Here is a 14,627-nt window from a genome sequence, read left to right on the forward strand (position 1 = left end):
TTGTTTGTTTGTTTTTAAAGGAATATGCTTTAAATCTTTGCAGAGTTCAGTCTGGAGAGAGTTTTTTTTCAGTTCATCCAGGCACAAGTATTTTTACTTTTTTTTTCTTTTTTTTTTTTTTCCTAATATTTTATAAATGTGATCACATACATGCAGTCTTATACTTGACTCTGACTAGAACTGAGAAAGCTCATTTGCTCATGCTTAATGTTCTTCCTTGTCTTTCAAAATTATTATTAACTCATAATTAAAGTTGTTTTCTGTGCTATATAGAATACAGAATTTGCTGTTTAGACTGGAAGAATCAATACAAATGATGTTTCCTAAACTGTAATTAACTTGACTGCATACTAGGAAAAGCTTTTAAAAATTTCTGTCTGATGTTGACTTGCATCTTCATTTCTAAAATATTTCAGATTATTGAGTCTCCTGTGTGTCCTTACTTCAGAAAAACCATATTTTTTCTTTAACAGCAGTCTTCCCTTTGAAACCTAGTCTTTGAATACCAGTGAACAAAATAATGTTTTTGATTGACAGCTGTAATTAAAAAAAAATCAACACAAAACCTTCCTTTCAAAGAATAGTTTGTAATGGCTTGGAATATTTGCTTTCTTAAGATTCAGCACCATTTCTCACAAATGATATAGTATTTCTTAAGAGTTTTTACCTTGTCAAACACTGTTAAATTACATATAAAATAAACAAAATATATTTGAAGTGTTTGCATTAGCTTTCTGTCTTTGATGTGAAAAAACTATGAACTTTACCTAAACTTTACTTAAACTGTAGGTTTTTTTGAGGCTGCACAAAATGACAGTTATATTCTTATGCTGTTCAATACAGCTTTGCTTGGCTTTAAGTTTTGGAGTCAAGGGGCAGCAAGTGATACCTATGGATTTTGTGTTAAGAAGAGGTTCATAAATTATGGATGAAATGGGACAGTTATTAGTATTTAAAGACATAATTCTTGAAGATGAATATTAATAGGTGTAAAAACCTGAAGGAATTCCAAACAAAGCCTTTTTGAAATTGGCCAATTAAAAAAAGTTTGCATGATTCAATAAATAGTGCTACTAATACTGAAATGGTGGGTTAATGATATATGCACACATATGGGCTATATCCTGATATCCTGTCTGTTATTTATACAGAGAAATGAATCCTGACAGCACAATTCTTGACTGCTAAGTGAGCCTTCAGAGTTCATTTTCCAAGTAGTGATTTCTACGCAGGCAAACTGAGTGAAACCTTTGCACTATTAACTTACTTTGTTTGCTCTACCTTTGGTCTGAGGCAGATTTATGTAGGAGAGAGAGATGCCCTTGAACAGGGACAGCCAACAAATAACCAAAACCAGGTAAGCATGGATTGTTGGCAACTCAGTTGTTTGAGCTGTTTTGTTCAGTAGAAGAGGTCAATTTAATGTCCACCCTTAAAAGATTGCATAAACTTGTTTACATTTTACAGATGATAATTTTTTAAGAAGTTTTAAAATATGTTTTATTTTTCATTTTAAAATGAAAATCTTCCCAAATGAATGAATATGCAAACTCTTATGCAAAGTGAGTCAATGCAAAGTGAGAGAGAAAATAGAAATAATTAAAAGACTTGAGAAATGCAAGTATAGCTGGACATGCTATTCGTTTCTGCTACCTTGCATTCCCATCTGATGTTGTGAAACAAGTTACAGTTATCCTGCCTGTCCAGTCCAAGCTGAAGCTTTGTCTAGACATTCTGTCCTTCTCCTTGCTTCAAAATATGAAACGGTTCTTATTTCACACAGAATATTATTGAGAAGACTTTTCCTATGCTCTTTTTTTTTTTTTTTTTTTTTTTTTTTTAGGCTTTTTGATTGTACTGCCTTCTATGCGCTACCGGGTAAGGATTTTGGGAATTTTTGATGAAATAGCTGACTTAACCCATTATTTCTAAGCCTTAGAGTAAGAAGAGCAACATCATTTTAGAATAATTCTGGTTTTGTGAGTTCTTGAAGATTATTTGTTTCAGATAATTTATTCCTACTTACACGAGCTAATTCTTTTTATTTTTGGTGAATTGAGCACAGTATGCTAGAGATCTGATATGCAGAGACTGAAACAGTAATTACAGAGTCACTGTGCGGAGCCTTGTGATATGATGCCCTTACTGTGAAGCATTCTGTTTTGTCAATAAGCTTACATCAATACTTGGCAGGTCATTTCTGCAATTTTAATGTTTCAGAATATAAACTAGATGAAGTCAGTAATACCAAATAGGATCTGCTTTGCATCTGAAACTGACAAATCCTATTTCAAAAGCATGCATGAACATGAGGATCAAACTTAGATTTTAACATTTACTTTTTTTTTTTTTTTTTTTCCCAATTGGAAAGCATCTGATCCACTTCTAATTCACCTGTTGTTAATTTCGCGAACCTTTCCTAATCCCTTGCAGCTGAGATGTCCTCACCATTGGAGAAGCAATTAACAAAAATCCCTGACTGGAGTCTATGAAGCATCTGTTAAGGAAGTATAAAAGGTTAACTTAAATCCCAGCACACAGTTGTCAGACTAGAACAAATCAGCATGGAGAATTACCTGGAGGCACCACAAGGTTAAGGTGGAGCATATGTGTGGTAAAAAGGTTGTTTATTACTAGCAGAATTAATTTTCCAGGATGAGAAGGTCAGAAATACAGAAATGAAGGCTGTCTGTGATGAGCAGAGACTGTTTTAGGCTTTGAATTTCACCTGGCAAACACCAAGGTAGATTTCTAGATTTCATTGGTATATCCAAACTCAAAACACTGAAAGCTGTGATTACAGAGGTGCCAATAAATGTTGTCTTCTCTGTACTGGGTTCAGTGGATTAATCAAACTGATGCTTAAGACAGTTATTTCTTCTTTCCTTACCTAACAGTATAAGCTTTTTTAACCCTTCAAAGTGTACTCACCCCAAATCATTGCAAAAAGTATACTTTATGACTTGGTTATGAAAGATGAGATGTTCACTTTCATTACTCTACCTTGTATTTAGTTCATTATGTAAGCCTTTGACAACTGCTAGGACTTTTTGGACATTACCCTTGATCTTATGTATTGCATTAGAAAGTTCTGTTGCAGAGTGCAAATTCCCCTTTTGGATCAACAAAAGGAATGTTAGTACCAGTAATGAAGTAACTGGTTATTAGATTTGCATACCAACTGATGTGCTTGGGGGATTTATTATTTTGTTACTTCCTCCTCCTTCTTCCTGAAGGTTAACGCTCTGGTTAGAAAACCTTGTTTACCACTGCTAATATGTCCCATGATTGATTGAGTCACCTTATCAACATTTGATTTGCTTTTTCTTTAGTGTATAGTTGCCTTTTAGAACTAAGCTATGGGGAAATATCAGAAGAAATAAAGCAAAACTCTATGTTTAAATGCCCTATTTGTGTTTTGTCTTTATAGCTTCTATGAGTAACAATACTATTTTTAGGAGTATCTACAGTGCTGACTTTCAACCTGTGACTTGTATACTGCTATTTGAACTCTCACCTTTTCTTTGTCTTAACGTCAAAAGTTTGCCACATCTTTAAATCTGTCACATTCTAGACAAGAAATTATATTTTGGAAGTGAGACTTAATTTTGATGTTTTCTTTCAACTACTTTGAAAGACAGCTAGATTGTAGCTGAACTACTTATCTGAAATTTATGCTTTGATATCATTTTTTCAAAATCTGATTTATTAAGTGTTGATTATTCTTATCCATAAAAAAAAACCCCAAACTAATATATTTCTTAGTTTCTGAGTTTCTATACTGTGCTTTTTATTTTCAGCTGATGAATCTTGACATTTATTTTTTTATGACTATTATCATATGCATACTTTATTATTCATTTATTATTCCTTTGTTATTATTCATAACAAATAATCAAGTGTTAAGCACCTACAAGGAACAGCTGTACCTCCTTTTTTGAGTACTGTTCTCATATCTACTATTTCAAGTGATGTCAGTATGTATAGCTTAGTAGTTGATTACATTTTTGTTTACTCTTTCTGCCATGCTAAGAACATCTGTTATAAATAGTTTGACAAAGAAAATGTCAAGAAGTGAAATACTGTGAGAATTAAAATTGACGCTGTCTTTCATCAATGTTGAAACTGTCAGAGCTTGTACAAGGCAGACCTAACTATCCACAGCAGGCAATCTGGTGCCAGCTTGCTGTTAAATAGCCAACATTTAACAAGGAATAGTGTGTAAATGTACTGTGTGGTTTAAAACACTGTGTTAAGCATCATTAAAACTGATTCTCCTTAGAGCCTTATTAAAAAAAGTCCTTTCTCTCTCTCTAATAAAACATTTTCTCTCTGACTGTTTCAATTAAGTCTCTAATAATACAAACAAAATGCCTCCTAATTCAGTACCACACTGGAGAACTACTGTTACTGTCAAGTTACAAAAGCAGGTGGAAAAAAATAACTATCTTTATAGAACAGTGTATAATCATTAAATGAGAAACATCAGGTGGCTATGTTTCCTTGGTTTTCTGAAGTCCACCAGCCCTGTTAAGATTTGTATTTCTAAATATTTCAGTACCTGTGTTTTACTTGACCATCTGCAGTTAAGCTGTAATCCCCCTAACTCATAGGCATCATAGTCTTAGGATTCGCGGAAACCAATATGTTGAGCAAATCCCTGCCTAAGCTGATAGATTAATGTTCGGTTGCAAACTGATGGTGTGGGGTAGTTTTTAATTTGGAGGGAAAGTGGGAATAAAAGCATATATGTTTGGACAGAGTGCTATCATTCTGTTTGGGAGGAAATATGTCCTTCCTAATGCTGTTTGTAAAGAAGTAACTATATTTTAATACATTCTTATAGCATGATATCTGTGCTCATGTGAAGTCCCACAGACTTCCTTCTGGCTGGTGAAGCTTACAGCACTGGAGCCTTCATAACTGGATACAGTGGCCAAAATGAACATGCCCAGGGATTAATTATAAGACAAAAGGAAAAATGCAACTGCATGCTAAAAACTTAGAAGCACTAGCACACAACCCCAACAGACTCTTGAAATACTATGACAGAGACCTAGAAATGGTCATTAAATATTAGGTACTACATGTAAAATATCTATAGACTTGATTTGGTGTGCCCAAACAAATGAACATACTGGACATAAGCAAAGAAGTGTTTTCTTATACTAGAAATGAAAAATAAAAGTTCTGAATGAGATTAAGCTCTGCCAACCATAAATGATTGCTGAATGGAGCAGAAGGTTGTAATATCATGTTCAATCAATGAAATTGTGATTGATTTTGATTTATTTTGAGTTACATTTACTGCAAATGAATTTTCTTTTCTAAGCCAAGCAAGCATGGTTTCTACCGAGTCTTTGGCTTTTAAAACAAAATACTCCAAAAGACAGCTTTGTATATGAACTCCTAAGGATCCATCCAAGATGCTTCTTTGAGAACAAGAAAAGCTGTGATAATGATGAATAATGAGACTCTTCAAGAATATTAAATGTGAATGACTTTTAAAAGAATTTGGTATTACTGACCAGCAATGGTGATGATCACTGAACTGACTAAGCCCTGCTTTTTTGACTTTAGGGATTTCTGCCTTCCCTACGGATGACATGATGCTTTTAAAGGAGCTGCCTATTGAGTCACTGGTGCCTCTTTCATTTGCTAGATCCTCAATACAGTGTCTCCCAAGGTAATACCTTTTCTGTTTTGATTAGCAGCCATACAGCTTAATGTAATCGACATTTTAAGTCTTGCCATGCCACATTTGCAGACTTTTTACATTCTGGGAAAAAGAATGTGTAAAAATTTAAATATATAATAGCAGATCTTCTCAAAGTAAGGTGTTAAAAGCTCCAAAAAACGGTATTTGATTCAGCATACATTATTGTGTATTTTGCATTTTTACAGCATGACAGTATTCAGTGACACCAAGTTAATACAGTTTGGTGCTGTTGTGAGTTGGTGATTGTATTGTGTGTACATTTTGATTACTATTTTTCTTTGTTGTGAAAATAAAGATGTTTAGATTACGTTTTAAAATTTTTAAGTGCATTCTCTTTTTAGCCAGTGTAACGTAAGTTTAATTATTGCTTTGCTGAAGTCTTTGCTTGTGTCTGTTAAAATGCAAATAATATTATGGAGAGAATGAATGGTATCATATACCCACAACAGATTTCATTGCAGACTATGGCAAGTGTTTTAGATCATGTTATTAAAAGCTGAAAATGTATTGATTTCTCATGGTCTCAGAAGGGCAATGCATTTTCTCCTGTTCTAAGCAAAAATAAACTGATACATGAGTGCATTAATGGTGCTATTACTGAGTAGTAGCAGTATGTTTCTTAATGTCTCAGGCCTCAATCATGCAATCACTTACTCACATGTTTTACTATAGGCAGTTTCACAGACCCATTATACTCAATTGGATTATTTGTCTCAGAAATGAATTCAAACTACATTCAAGTCACATATTCACTTCTAAGTGAATGTGAATTTGCTGTGCATTATGTAAGCCTAAACTGGAGAAAGATATTTTGAGCTATTCAGAGTAGTGCACTTTACCATACAGGACTGTACTTCCAGCAAACTTTTGACTGTATTCATTATTAAGATGATTTATATTTTATCTTATTCAGCAAAATGAGTAACATATTCAAACGGTGCCAGGCCACAGTATAGGTAAGAGCTGGTAGTTTCTTCTATTAGTCAGATGTAGCTACATATTTCATTCCTTTTACTCCTCATTCCCTCCATATGTGACCTTGTCTATTTTTCCCTGCTGGAGCAGATGTATCCTTTGGGATTTTATAATGGGGCAGATAGCATTTTTTTGGCACTAAAGATAAGTCATGAAATGTCTCTAAGACAAACTGGAGACAACTGAGATGATTAATTTTATGTGTTTATTTAATTGTTATTTAAAATCTCTTAATATATGTGGAAAGAAAATGGATATAGAAATAATCTGTTTTCACATCTAAGATGTTTTAGTAAGATATAGAAAAATGACCCGACTGAAAAATCAGTGACAGATTTTGCATGTACCAGAACACAATATGGTTTAGGTAATAAGAGTTATGTAGGAAGCCTTCAGCTTTTTTTTTTTTTTTTTTTTTTGTACCTTTGTATCCAACTTGGATGTATGCACCAAATTACCTAGAGGGATTGCATGGCAGATGTTTTAATGATTTTTGATGTATTAGGAAGAGTTGGTCAGTGTGAAGGCCAGACCCCCACCTACATCCCCATTTCTTTCTGGAGAATTTGTCTAGAAGCCCCAAAGAAGAATGACTACCTGCATAAGATATATTCCTTCCTACTTCAGGCCATGACCAGATAGTCTATTGACTTACAATATTTTCTGTTTGGCTGTAACCTACCAGACTTACTGGAACTCTCCCACTGTGCAAGAATTGGAACCTAAATCCCATACCAGAGCTCTGGATGCCAGATGGCATTTTGCCAATGTTATTACATGAGGGGAAAAAAATAAATAAATCACCTTTAGATTCCAGAGCTGTCAGAAAAAGCTGTGCCTCTCAGCATGAGAGTCAGCTGGTGAGACAGATTTGTACTCCCTACTCAGAAGTCTTGAACATAATAAATATGTGTTGTGTGCTGAGGCTATGGAAAGGAGATGACCTTCTCCACTCAGATGCAGGAGGAAAAGGCTTGGAGGGGAAAGAAGTGTAAGAGTTTGTCATACTGAACATTCCCTTATCTGCGCTCAGCTAAGAGAACTCTGTGGCTTTGCTGCTGCTGCTGTAGTTCTAAACCATCATGTTTGCACCACAGCTAGTGAACTGACCACAGAGGAAATTCATACATATGAGTACATACATATTTCAAGTAGACTTGTATCTGAAAAGACTACATAAGAACAAAAATGCTTCTGAGACATGAACAGTCTCAGCATTGGTTTTGATTGTCTACATAATCCACAAAAAAATAAGATACAGCTTAATTTTTGCAGATAGAACAGAGATAAAATAGTATCAGCTCTGGCTATCCACATGTTCTTACTGAGACTCCTCCATCCGTAGAGGTATAATAGGTGTAAAAACCATCTGGACTGTTGATGTGACATCTTTGGTTGAGTTTTTACATTTCTGTGTTCACTAATGGTTCTAAGCTCTGCCATAGATGTCATTGTCACATTGGACAAGTAGGAGTGTGCATATCTTACACTATTCCAGTTTTGTTGCCTGCAGGAAGTACAGTCTGAGCTGTTACCAATGAGTTAATGTGGAAGTGACATTCAGGGTATATATTTATTGATTCTTGCTTTCAGGTATCCTCAGTCCTGAATTTACAGTGTATTAAGCTGATGATCAGAATGTTGACAATTAAAATGCCTTAAAATAGAAATACACAACAGGCACTAAAAATATCCCCTGAAGGTGAAGATACATAGAATCATAGAATCACAAGGTTGGAAAGAACCTAAAAGATCATCTAGTCCAACTGTACTCCCATTACCGTAGCCAGAACAAACCACTAAACCATATCTCATAGCTCCTCATCCAGATGCCTCTTGAACACTGCCAGGGGTGGCGACTCCACCACTTACCTGGGCAGCCATTCCAGAGTCTGACCACTCTCTGAGAGAACTGATCTGTGTATTTAGACTTTTATGTACTGTTAAGGTTATTAACAGCTATGATCACATTCAAGGTTCTGCATATATAATTTTGGAAGAAAGTACATAATTTAAATCAGTAACACAGAGTAGTTCAAATTTCAGCATTAGGTGTGGTATGAGCAATAAAATTGATTTCTGAATAAATGTATGGGAAAATGTGATAATATACAATGTGGAAGGGCTTCTAAAACTCTCAGAAACTTGAATTTCCAATAAGTTTTTTCATTCCTTAATAAATTATTACTATTGGTAATGTGCATATCAGTAACAGGAATGTAAGTATGGGTATTGCCATGAAGGCTTTGGAATGTGGTTCTAACATCCACAGTGGGTCTCCTGAGAATGTGGACCAAAGTAACAAACAGGCTGACAAACGCAATATGATATATAGGTGCTAGAGTGACAGCATATTAATGGGCTGTAGGGAAATAAATAATACTAGATAATTAGCAGACTGATTTCATTACTAGGTTTGCAGAAGAGATGCAGAGAGATCTTAAATATTCTACTTGCATAGCTTCTATCTTCCACGTGTAACAATATTAATCAAAGAGAGGTTATTCTGAATGTTAAATGGTGACAGCTCCAGGTCAAGACTCTCAGTAGGACACACAAATCCTTCTCTCCATATGTTTATTTATTGATTGACTGAGAACATTTCAGAAGTGTCCCTCCTCTGCTGCATCTGCCAGATGTTCAACAAAAACTAAGATACTGTAAATCTCGATAGAAAATTTCTTATGAGCTACTTACCAACACAGTAGCTGTTCATATCCAGTTCAAGATAATTACCTTAGTTGAATTATTTTGTGTATAAATATACGTTATTTTCATGGAAACAGTGCTCATTTTGTTGGCTCATCTTATGTACATCTATTAAAGTGCATTATTGTAGGTAAGGAACATCTTTGTGAAGGGAATACCTCAGTTGTGCTTTGGTTTGTGTGATGCCTCAGGGTGTGAGAAATGGCATTCTTTTAGACAAATTTCACCTGAAAGACATTTCAACAGCAGATCAGTTGAAAAGGACTTTTTATGTCTCTGAAGACAAGAAAAATAACTGATAACTTTATAAACAAAACATTTAAGGAAAGAGCAAATCTCTGTCAGAAAATCCATCCAAATAAGGGGAAAGCTGTAATATTATAAGGGGAAGGCTGTAATATTTAAAGGGGTGGGCTTTTTTTTTTTTTTTTTTTTTTTTCTTTTTTGGCTTGTTTGAAAAAAACCTCTTATTAATATTTCAGGAACATGAGCTAAATTGAGAATAGAAATAGAACCTTTGTATCTTTGTAGGATGAGAAACACGTTATCAACTGTAGTCATTCACATGGCACATGGACTTGCCACTAAACCTTCATGAGGAGTACAGTTTTTTAGAAATGAATGGTTACATAGCTAAAGTACCAGAATAGCTGAGTCACCTGATAATGTCTTTTGAAATTTGTTTTTGGAATGTAATATTTTAGTACAGGTTAATGCAAGACAAAATCTTAGGCGTGAAATACAAAAGCTGACCAATAAGAGTATCTGCTATAATTACTGACTGAAACAAATTTTCACCAAATGTGATGAAAACAAGTGAAGCATTGTTGTCTTCCCTGGAGAGAGATTTTTTTTTTTTTTTTTAAAGAAAAAAAAGCAGACATTTTCTTTTACAGCAATTAGTGATGATGCAGGGACTGAACTGCTAAGTATTCTTGACTAATCTGGATAGACAGGGCTGTCCCTTGCTAATCACAATGAATATTGGCCTGTCCATAAAGCGCAAGGAGTGATAATATCAAAGAGAACAGTCAGCTATTACCAGGGCAAACTTTTGGTCATGAGCTTCTGCAGATGATAATGTGAAAAGACAGAGATGAAATTAAAAGCAGTGTTAACTACCCAGGAGGCAGAAAAACTGCAGTTGCTTGTGTATTGAATTGCATTGAGATGATATTTTCCAGTTTTAGTACATGCATTTTGAATGTACAAAAATACTTGAAGTATCTTTATATTGTGGCAATGGTACCAAGTATCAGGTTTCAGCAATACGCAGAATCATTAAACTGGAGTGTTTATGCTTTTCTAAGGGAATATTTTGAATGTACTGACTTTTTGTTTCAGTAACTCAGTGAGAGTAAAGGGCTAATTTGTTATACTGTAAAAGTAGTTGAGTACAAACAATGGGAAAGCATTAATTAGGGGTGGGGTCGGCTGCAGAATGGGCATGAAATATTGTAATAAATTCCTAGAAGTAATTGTAGTAACCACTCCTTTTCTTAGAGATATTATGAATACGCATGTACTCATTCTATAAATAAACATGCTTACTTGTGTCCATTATGCAGGCTAAGAGGGGCTATTCCTCCTGCATCCACTGTGTGCACAACACTGAATAAGCACACCTGCTTTATAACTACTTCATGGTTATAGAGTTTGATTCTGCAAGTCAAGTGAAATCTTTTGCCCTTCTGCTCCACTCAGCGGAATTTATCAAACATGCCATGTAAAGGAAGACGGGTGTCCACTGATAACACATGCGTTAACCCTTATCTCCACCCTGTCTCCTTTTCAGAGATACGCTACTGTGAGTGCCCACATCAAGTAAGTAGAGCAGCTGGTCTCCACATCACCTTGTTGAAGTCTGCAGAAATGTTGCTAGTTTGCTAACCATATTTTTTAGAAGGGTTTTAAAAACCCTTCATTTCTGTGACACACAAACCCATTCTGAAACTGTGGAAACTGTTGAGCACTTAGTAATGTTAACAGGCTGTGGGCATTGTAAGACTAAAGAAAACATCTTGATCTTTGCACAGATTCTCAGGGATCCATTCTGGCTTAGCGAAGTAATTGGCTGTTTTCTCTGATGGGAAATCTCTGCAGGTACTAATTCTTGCAACATATCTATATTTGCAGTTCCTATGGTGACAGATACTCGTGTAGATGGACTTAACTTGCCTTAGAAAGAAAGAAGTAACCTGGGGCTTTTTGACACTGTAGAAAGCTACCAGTCTGACCCTGTGCACTGAGCAATGCCTCCTGTGCTAAGCTTCGCACTAGCCTCTGCTAGCAGAACCTCAGCTGGTATGTGAATAGCTAGTTTAGGCATGTTTGCAGGGTGAACGAATTGTGAGGAGCAGCTTGTCTCCTAGCAGCAAATAGGTGACAAAAGAGTCCAAGGAGGAGCTATCAATAGGTGGCTGCATGTTAGGTTGTCCATATTACAAGATGTTGGCTTCTGTTAATGAGTAGAATCTTCCGTAAACATTAGATCACCAACTTTAGGAGCAGGAGGAGTAAAAAATTTAGTTTCAAGCTCTTTAAAATGATCAATTTGAGGGTCAGCTAGAGGGATGGATTAAGTATGTGCATTGTGGAGGTGTGGTAAGAAAGAAGGACCTGATGAGAGAGAGGGCTGAAAAATCACCCTTCTGCTTCTGAGAGTCTTTTTTTTTTTTTTTTTTTTTTTTTTTGGTGTGTGTGTGTGTGTGTTTTGTGGTTTTTTCTTATTTTCCACTGAAATGTTTCTAGTAGCTCACCTATTGTAAACATATTATTTCCAAGTTTACTTCTTGTGTTCAAGGCAAATACATTTTCCATTTGGTTTGCAAGTTTAGCTCTCTTTATAAGAGAGCCAAGAAAGTGGTAAAATTTTCAAATGTTAACCAGTGACTGCAGAATCACAGCTGAAAGTTTATTAATTACTCAGACTTTTTCTGTAGTGAATAAACTTCAGTAACCTCAGTCCTTGGTGTCTTTTATAATTTTATTCATTTTAAATACCCAAGCACTTTCATGTGTTGTAAATCACAAAGGTCATTATTTTTTAACAATGTAGCATTTCCTTTTCTAAATACTGACTTCTGCTTCTGTGAGAAATTTCCCCAAGTGCCCGAAATAGCTCATATTTGCCTCACTTATTAGTGTGAATATGAGAAAAAGCTGGGGAAAGGAGGCTGGTGGAATTGTTGAGGATTTTCAATGAATGATTCTAGTCACACAGATTGAGTGCTGTTGGGCTGCACATCCACATCACGGGCTCTTTTACAGACCCCTAATAAAAACAAGTTTCTGTTTTGTTATTGATTGTTAGTGGTGACTTGGACATCCAGACTCTCTTCCCTAGTTCTCTTGTCCTTAAAACTGCCCTGCTCCTTCCCTGGCCCATTGTCAGCAGGGCTGTTTCTTTCACTTTTCTCTTTTTCCCCCTTTGGAAGTACTTTCTCCTAGAGGTGCCTCCACCTTGTCTGTGGATACCCAGCTGTAGGGCGCTGGAGCTGGCTGAAATCTGCACAGGACCTCTCCCCATAGAGGCAGACCTGGGAGCCTCCCACCACAGCCCTGACACATGCACTTAATGATGATATGTACCGGTGAGTTTGAAATCATATTCTATAGCTTTTTAGAGAAGGATTCTGAATTATACTGGAATTTTACTTCTGTTTGCTTTTGTCTCTCTTTCCCCACCACTGGTAAGATACATGACAGGAGGAACCTTATTTTTTCTCAGTTTTAGTGAAGATAAGCCAATTTGTTACTGAAGCTAGATGTTTTCTGATAAAACAGGTACTTCTGTTCTTTTAAAGAATGTGTAAAGCTGCTTGAAGCTGTTCTGTAAATATGTGAATCTCTATCTAGGCCTTTTGTCTGTTTTTTTTTTCTTTTTTTTTTTTTTTTTTTAAAATGTGCATACAAAATTAAGTGCTTAAATCTGGCCTCTCGTGGGACCTTTTGCATTAACTTACCTCTATTAGATCGTCGTTAGCCTTGGGCCACTCTTAGTTTCCGAATTTTCACCATTTTTTTTTCTTGTTAAAGCAGAATAATAAATGTCTTCAAACTCTCTCCTCTCAGCCCCTATTCCTATTTCCTCTCAGCAGGAAAGAGTTACTATGCTAAAGGCTGTGACACTGTAATAATGAGGGAAAAATAGAAAGAAAATAGGTAAGAATCCAGACTACTAGACTCCAAAAGCACTCTCCTTTTATTTTGAAAATGCTACAGTAAATATCTGTAGACTCTAGCAGGATGTTCAGATAAGCAGGAACACAGAATCTGGCCCGCACGTGAAGAGTACTGTCCCTGCCTTCCTGCCTTTTTTGCCTTTTTTTTTTTTTTTTTTTTTGTTATTGTTGTCTCTCTTTCTCTGAAGCCATAAATTCATGTGACTTTTTTCTGAACACTACAGTAATAATGTGAGCAGACAAGCCATTTTTGGGCGCGTTTTTGGAGAACAGTTGTTTTCTTAAATGAAGTTCATTAAAAGTGAGTGGCTTGCCAGGAATTGTCTTACTCTGGCAACCTCAAGCCATACTCATGGAAAGCCAGAAGCACATCTGTAACGTCTTTGACCCTTACCAGTTACAAAACCAGTGTAGCTTCTTCAGGCTATCTTTTCCTTTCATTTTGATTGAAGCCTGTAATGTCACTGACATATGTCTACAAATCATCTTGTATAAAAGAAAATATTTTAGAAGAAAAGATACTTGGCTGGGGTTAAGAGACTGTGTTCATGTTTCATTACAATGTTTATTTCTATCTAACTCATGCATTTGATCTGAACAATAATGATGTTCTTGGATTGGTCCTCAGATATTTAATGTCCTGTCAGAAAACTACCACTTCTACTCCAGTGGATAAAAAAACACCACCCACATATAAAGAGGAGTCCCAAAGCCTTTTTGTTTAATTGTTCTGAAAGTATGGAAAGTCTATACTTAACAAACCAAACATCCAAAAGCATAAAGTAGGAACTGGAAATGAGCCTGAATTAGCGTTCAAGGGAGACAAACAGGTTGCTTCACATTACTCCTTTTTTGTTCATCTCCCTGGTGAAAAAGCTACTGTCTCCTGCTATATGGATGTGTATCCACATAAATTCTAGCTTGCTTATGTGAGAGGTTCCAGCAGAATAGCTCATCCTTTATCAGCATGCCAGCTGAAGAGGTTGCATAGGAATGTAGAAAACCTGTTATCTCCATGTGGGGGGAATAGATGAAGAAGT

General features: G+C 35.7%; 1 long non-coding RNA gene across 2 annotated transcripts in view; it reads left to right on the forward strand.

Moving 5' to 3' along the window:
- LOC107313083 (uncharacterized) overlaps nt 1–14,627 on the forward strand; it is a 281,315-nt gene that overhangs the window by 61,735 nt on the left and 204,953 nt on the right. For both annotated transcript variants that reach the window (XR_014945257.1, XR_001554788.3), the window contains one exon: nt 5,581–5,686. This is a non-coding gene — a long non-coding RNA (uncharacterized LOC107313083). The remainder of the gene's footprint in view (nt 1–5,580; nt 5,687–14,627) is intronic.

The sequence above is a fragment of the Coturnix japonica genome, chromosome 4, assembly GCF_054131305.1.
Source record: "Coturnix japonica strain WE chromosome 4, WE-NBRP24, whole genome shotgun sequence".
NCBI classification, from domain to species: domain Eukaryota; kingdom Metazoa; phylum Chordata; class Aves; order Galliformes; family Phasianidae; genus Coturnix; species Coturnix japonica.